The following is a 7,934-nucleotide window of genomic DNA, read 5'->3' as shown; positions in this document are numbered from 1 at the left end:
TCTTCATAGCCTTGAAACCACTCCATTTTGTCATTTAAGTCACTTTATCAAATGAATATCTGTTCAATAGGTTGGACTTCCCAGATGGCACTAGTGGTAAAGAATCTGCCTGCCAATGCAGGAGACACAAGAGACCTGGGTTAGGTCCCAAGGTGGAGAAGAGCCTCTGGAGGAGGAAGTGGGACACCCACTCCAATATTCTTGCCTGGAAAATCCCATAGACAGAGGAGCCTGGTGGGCTACAGTCCATGGGCCCACAAAAGAGTCAGACACAACTGAGCAACTTAGCACACAGACATCAGATGACCAAAACAAATGTTAAAAATGTTGAAGAATTTAAAATTCCTGACTGGAAGCTAGTTATCAAGACAATAGGATAGTTGCATAAGGATTGACATATTCCATATGAATGGAATAGAATTTAAGCTCCAGAAATAAACTTTTACATATACCGTCAATTGATTTTGACAAGGGTGCCAAATCAATTCAGTTGTGGGGAGGGGTGGTGGGAAGGACAGAAGTCTTTCTATAAATGTGTGCATGTGTTTAGTTGCTCAGTCATGTCTGATTATTTGCGACTGTAGACCTCTAGGCTCCTCTGTTCATGGGATTTTCTAGGCAAGAATACTAGAGTGGGTTGCCATTTTCCTCTTCCATGGGATATTCCTGACCTAGGGATTGAACCTGTGTCTCCTGTGTCTCTTACATTGGCAGGTGGATTCTTTACCTGCTGAGCCATTGGGGGTGCTGGAGCAATGAGATATCCAGATGTCTACCTCCCATCATATGTAAAAACTAACTAAATATGAATCAAAGACCTAAATTTAAGAGTTCAATATGTGAAACTCTTACAAGAAAACACAGAAGACGGTTTTCATGACCTTTAAATGGTTTCTTATTTATAATGCTCAAAGCACAAACAACAAAAGAGAAAATAGATAACTTAGGCTTCTAAAAAAAAATTTGTGCTTTAGTACCACCAATGAAGTGAAAAAACAGCCTACAGAATGAAAGAAAATATTTGCAAATCATAAGGAATTTGCATCCTACATATATAAAATAAAACCATAACTCAACAAGAAGAGGTTAAATAATGTAATTAAATAATAGGTAAAAATTTAAAAGACATTTCTCCATAGAAGATATACAAGTAGCAAATAAACACATGAAAACATGAAAAAAGAGGCGAGTATCACTAGCCATTAGGGAAAGACAAACCAAAACTGCAGTGAGACGCCCCTTCACAAGCACTAGAATGGCTGAAACAAAAAAAGACACACAATAACAAGTTCTGGCAAGGATGTGGACAAATTAAAACCATTAAACACTGCTTGTGAAATTGTAAAATGTGCAGGCGCTGAGGATGGCAGTTTGGCAGTTCTTCAAAAGACTAAACAAAGGCTATATGTGGCAGTGGTTCTAAGGATGTACCAAAGAGAATGGAAAACACATGCCAACACAAAAATTGCACACAAATTTTCACATCAGCATTGTTTGTAATAGTCAAAAAAATGGAAACAAACCAAATTCCACTAAAATAAATGGTTGAACAAAATGTGGTATATTCATACAATGGAATGTTATACACTTATATAAAGGAATGAAGTATTAGTACATGTTAAAACCTGGATGAACCTCAAAAATATCATGCTATGTAAAAGAAGCCAGTTACAAAAGACCAAATATCGTACTTTTCATTTAAATGAAATGTCCAGAATTCATGAAACCATAGAAAGAGTTACTGACTGCCAAAGGCTTAAGAAAAGAGAAATTTTGTGGTGACTGCTAATGTGTATAGAGTTTCTTTGAAGTGTGATTTAAAAAAAAAAAGATCTTGAAATTAGATAGTGATTGTATTTGCACAATTCTGTGAACATTAAAAACTATATTTCAGACAAGTGAATTTTATGTTATGTGAATTATATCCCATAGAAGTTTATAAGAAAATTGTACTTGTCTCATGTATTTGTCTATTTTTTCTTATTACATTTTAAGTTTTTGTTTTTACCTGAATATTGAAAATTCTTTAACATTAAAGGATTATATTTTTCTGGAAAATTATACTTATTATCCTCAATAACTAACTGTCAGTTCAGTTCAGTCACTCAGTCATGTCCGACTCTTTGCGACCCCATGGACTGCAGCACGCAAAGCTTCCTTGTCCATCACCATCTCCTGGAGCTTACTCAAACTCATGTCCATTGAGTCAGTGATGCCATCCAACCATCTCATTCTTTGTTGTCCCCTTCTCCTCCTGCCTTCAATCATTCCCAGGGTCTTTTCCAAGGAATCAGTTCTTCACATCAGGTGGCCAAAGTATTGGAGTTTCAGCGTCACAATCAGTACTTCCAATGAACATTCAGGACTGACTTCCTTTAAGATGGACTGGTTTGATCTCCTTGCAGTCCAAGGGACTCTCAAGAGTCTCCTCCAACACCACAGTTCAAAAGCATCAATTCTTCGGTACTCAGCTTTCTTTATAGTTCAACTCTCACATCCATACATGACTACTCGAAAAACCATACCTTTGACTAGACAGACCTTTGTTGGCAAAATAATGTCTCAGCTTTTTACTTGCTGTCTAGGTGGGTCATAGCTTTTCTTCCAAGGAGCAAGTGTCTTTTAATTTCATGGCTGCTGTCACCATATGCAGTGATTTGGGGGCCCAAGAAAATAAAGTCTGTCACTGTTTCCATTATTTCCCCATCTAATTGCCATGAAGTGACTGGACCAGATGGGACAATTTGCCATGAAGTGATGGGACCAGATGCCAATCCATAGTTTTCTGAATGTTGAGTTCTAAAACAAATTTTTCACTCTCCTCTTTCACTTTCATCAAGAGGTTCTTTAGTTCTTCTTCACTTTCTGCCTTAAGTGTGGTGTCAGCTGCATATCTGATGTTACTGATATTTCTCTCGGCAATCTTGATTCCAGCTTGTGCTTCATCCTGTCCAGCATTTCTCATGATTTAGTATGCACATAGGGATTCCCTGGTGGCTCAGACAGTAAAGCGTCTACCCGCAATGCAGGAGACCCAAATATAAGTTAAATAAGCAGGGTGACAATATACAGCCTTGACTACTCCTTTCCCAATTTGGAACCAGTCTGTTGTTCCATGTTTAGCTCTAAGTGTTGCTTCTTGACCTGCATACAGATTTCTCAGGAAGCAGGTCAGGTGGTGTGGTATTTCTATCTCTTTAAGAATTTTCCAGTTTGTTGTGATCCTCACAATCAAAGGCTTTGGCATAGTCAATAAAGCAGAAGTAGAAGTTTTCCTGGAACTTTGGCTTTTCTGATGATCCAACGGATGTTGGAAATTTGATCTCTGTTTCCTCTGCCTTTTCTAAATCCAGCTTGAACATCTGAAATTTCATGGTTCATGTACTGTTGAAGCCTGGCTTGGAGAAATTTGAGCATTACTTTGCTAGCATGTGAGATGAGTGCAATTTGTGCGGTAGTTTGAGCATTCTTTGGCATTGCCTTTCTTTGAGATTAGAATGAAAACTGACTTTTTCCAGTCCTGTGGCCGCTGCTGAGTTTTCCAAATTTGCTGGCATATTGAGTGCAGCACTTTCACAGCATCATCTTTTCAGATTCAAAATAGCTCAACTGGAATTCCATCACCTCCACTATCTTTGTTCATATTGATGCTTCCTAAGGCCCACTTGACTTCACATTCCAGGGTGTTTGGCTCTAGGTGACTGATCACACCATTGTGGTTATCTGGGTCATGAAGATCTTTTTTGTGTAGCTCTTCTGTGTATTCTTGCCACCTCTTCTTAATATCTTCTGCTTCTGTTAGGTCCCTACGATTTCTGTCCTTTATCGAGCCCATCTTTGCATGAAATGTTCCCTTGGTATCTCTAATTTTCTTGAAGAGATCTCTAGTCTTTCCCATTGGATTGTTTTCCTCTATTTCTTTGCATTGATCACTGAGGAAGGCTTTTTTATTTCTTATCTCTCCTTGTTATTCTTTGGAACTCTGCATTCAAATGGGTATATCTTTCCTTTTCTCCTTTGCCTTTCACTTCTCTTTGTTTCACAGCTATTTGTAAGGTCTCCTCAGACAACCATTTTGCTTTTTTGCATTTCGTTTTCTTGGGGATGGGCTTATCACTGCCTCCTGTACAATGTCATGAACCTCTGTCCATAGTTTTTCAGGGACTTTGTCTATCAGATTATATTTTTCTGGAAAATTATACTTATTCTCTTCAATAACTAGCTCTACTTTTTGACATAAAGTCTATTTTGTGTTATTTATTCAACTACAACCACTTTCTTTCTTAAGAATATGGTGAATTATAACTTTTTAAGAATTCTTTTTTTCTCAAGTATCTATTTTCTAATTCTAAACCTTTCTCCTATCAGTAACACAGCCCTTTGAAAGTCCTTAGACAATGTATTCATTTACCTTATGTTTTGATTAAATATGCAGGAAAAGGTTTTTTGACTGTAATTGACTGATTGTTACTTTTTTCCATTCAGTTTTTCCACAGTCATACTTCCCTAACTGGTCAGTGTCAATAGCATGGCCATGGAACTTCGGGGGATTCAGCTAAGGAGATAAGTACTTTGGGAGTAGAGAATTGTGTTTATGTGGTTTATAGAGTTACTTTCTTGGATTTTTAATTCTTGTTTGCCTTGTTGGTGTAGGAATGCCTTCTAAGAGTTCTCCAACCACATATGGTATAGTCTTTCTGGCTTCACCACACAGAACTTATGGCCCTGAAGGCTGAGGTGCCATATGAACTTGTCCTACAGTCCCTGGCAGCAAAGATATATGTGAAGTGGAGGAGAAAAATGTTTTGAAAAACATGAATGTAGGAACTTACTTATAAAAAAAAAACTTCCAATCAAATTGTATGTAGAAGATGTTGTACTTCTTTGTGCTTATTCAAAACAGAAGCTCTGTCCTGTCTGGTACATTTCCAATAATTTACATGTACAGTTATAAATATACACTTTTAAAAAAGTACCTTACACAACAGAATTCAGTGTTCAGTAGGGCACAAACCTGTAAACATGCTGTAAATAAGTACACCAGCATGTCCACCCTTGTTTTATGCATCTCAGCACATGGGAGCACATCTTAGTATATTTGATGCATTTGTCTTTTAAGTTGCAGCTGTATGGTTCATGCTAAAAAAAAGAAAGGTTTCCTGCTGATGTGACCCAAATACTAACATTGATGAATATACCATAAAATATGCCACACAATGAGTCTGTAAGTAATTTGGCTAATGAATACATAATTCTTTAATGTATTTCCCTGTACAAGAAGATTTTAAAGGCTCTGAAACCTCACAGCTCATATATAAAACAAATAGATAGGTTTTCCTAATTTTGACAAAAATTTAAAAAAAAGTTTAAATGATATTACTAATAATAAACCATAAAATTGAAACTTTTCTACTTTACCAATATTAGAAACAAACTTCAATCATGCTTAAAAAATTGGAATTATTTTTCTTTCTGTTCACTAAAAATTTTCCAAAATCTTTATTATATGAAGAGCAATGCAAAATATTTAGCCAAAAAGTTTGGGACATATAAAGATATGTCCAAAAGGAGACTTTTAAAGTTCATTTGTTTGTTTTGGCTTATGGTATCTGTGATGTGTGTGTGCTAAGTCACTTCAGGTGTGTCTGACTCTCGGTGACCCTATAGACTACAGCCCGTTAGGCCTCTCTGTCCATGGGATTCTCCAGGGAAGAATACTGGAATGGGTTACCATGTCTTCCTCCAGGGGATCTAACCCACTTCTCTTAAGTCTCCCACATTGGCAGGCAAGTTTTACCACTAGCGTCACGTGGGAAGCCCATTTGTGGTATTTGCCAGCTCTTAATAATAATTTGTTATGATTTTTCATTCTAAATAAATGGTAAATTTTATACCAGATTTGTTATTAGTTACTCTTTATCTCTTTTTCTTAGAGTTCAGTTCAGTCGCTCAGTCGTGTCCGACTCTTTGTGACCCCATGAATTGCAGCACGCCAGGCCTCTCTGTCCATCACCAACTCCCGGAGTCTACCCAAACCCATGTCCATCGAGTCAGTGATGCCATCCAACCATCTCATCCTCTGTCGTCCCCTTCTCCTCCTGCCCCCAATCCTACCCAGAATCAGGGTCTTTTCCAATGAGTCAACTCTTCGCATGAGGTAGCCAAAGTATTGGAGTTTCAGCTTCAACATCAGTCCTTCCAATGAACACCCAGGATTGATCTCCTTTAGGATGGACTGGTTGGATCTCTTTGCAGTCCAAGGGACTCTCAAGAGTCTTCTCCAACACCACAGTTCAAAAGCATCAGTTCTGTGGCACTCAGCTTTCTTCACCGTCCAACTCTCACGTCCATACATGACCACTGGAAAAACCATAGCCTTGACTAGATGGACTTTTGTTGGCAAAGTAATGTCTCTGCTTTTAAATATGCTATCTAGGTTGGCCATAACCTTCCTTCAAGGAGTAAGCGTCTTTTAGTTTCATGGCTGCAGTCACCATCAGCAGTGATTTTGGAGCCCCCCAAAATAAAGTCTGACACTGTTTGCCCTGTTTCCCCTCTATTTGCCATGAAGTGATGGGACCAGATGCCATGATCTTAGTTTTCTGAACGTTGAGCTTCAAGCCAACTTTTTCACTCTTCTCTTTCACTTTTATCAAGAGGCTCTTTAGTTCTTCTTCACTTTCTGCCATTAGGGTGATGTCATCTGAGAATCCCAAATTAAATAAGACCCTGGATTCTTACAAAATCTGTATTTCTGTCTATCGTTTATTTTAATTTTGTCACAGCTCTAAGGCAAAAGTTACATTTCTCACATGAACAAAAATGAGATACATAAAGTCGGTCGTTAAGGAGGTGGGTTCACATGGCCCTCACAGCATCTTGGCCTAAATGACGATTTCTAGGTTCTTTATGTCCTTCTTGCTCTGGATCATCCTCAGCTCCAACTGAGCCAGGCTGTGCTTCAGTCTTTCCCCAGAGTGGCTTTTGCACATATTTTGACGGTCTGCTGCAGAACATGGGGCACAGCCGACGGGAGTCTTCTCACAGGCCACCTTGAGATTGTTGGGGACCACAGGTCCGAGCTGGTGATGATCACCTTGTCAGTGTCCGCTGAGTGCAGCATGTCCATCACCACTAAGACTTTTACTTGGCTTTATCCCACCCAGCAACTCAGCCTCAGACTGGGAGTGATGATGTCTGCAACTTGCACGACTTCTCTGTGTAAACAGGAAGGAGATCCCCACGGTGGGACATGGACCTGCTCTGTTCCACTTGTGTCCCATCTCGGGGCTGCATGTGCACACAAGCCTGGAGTTCTGCTGCTTCAGCTCCGCGCGATGCCCACCACCATGGCCAGGAAGAACAAGCCTTTCGTGTAACTGGGAGCATGTAGTCATACTGGTTCATCTTGTTCAGCTTTAGCCCATCATATAGCTCCTGGAGCTCATCTGAGTTCAGCTCTCGGCCCGTCCAGTGTGAGTAGCCTGTGTGGTTTGAAAACTAAACAGTTTAGGGCATCTACCTCAAACTGCAAAACCTGCAGCAGGAGCGTGGCCACTCACTTGGGCAGAGCTGTAGACCTTGTGGCTCTGAATGGAGAGCACCTGGCGAACCTCCTCCATGCAGTGGGGGTGGGGCGCGGTGGAGGGAAAGTGGGGTTTGAGGCAGAGGCCGGGCGGAGTCAGCATCTCTGCCACAAGCAGGGCCTGGGCTCTGGACAAGCTCTGAGTGGGCGTGCCAGGCAGCCTCCCTCTCTAGAGGTATTTTATTTATTTGAAAATACACGTATCTAATTAGTTTCCACTGTGTTGGGTCTTAGTTGCTGCAGCCGAGCTCTCCCTATTAGCCACGTGGACCCTTCCTTGCAGCTGCCTGGCTTGACTCTGGTTGTGGCCCAGAGCGCAGTGGGCTCTGTAGTTTGCAGCAGGCGGCTC

The 7,934-nt window shown here is 40.1% G+C and overlaps 1 pseudogene; it reads right to left on the bottom strand.

Moving 5' to 3' along the window:
* Nucleotides 1-6,869: 6,869 nt before the first annotated feature.
* Nucleotides 6,870-7,622, bottom strand: LOC145510387 (pyridoxal kinase pseudogene; annotated as a pseudogene).
* Between the last annotated feature and the right edge of the window lie 312 nt (nt 7,623-7,934).

This window comes from Giraffa tippelskirchi, chromosome 1 (genome assembly GCF_054371585.1).
Source record: "Giraffa tippelskirchi isolate mGirTip1 chromosome 1, T2T-mGirTip1v1.2.pri, whole genome shotgun sequence".
Taxonomy (NCBI): domain Eukaryota; kingdom Metazoa; phylum Chordata; class Mammalia; order Artiodactyla; family Giraffidae; genus Giraffa; species Giraffa tippelskirchi.
The sequence above is the reverse complement of the archived record's forward strand: the minus strand, read 5'-3'. Positions and strand labels throughout refer to the sequence as shown.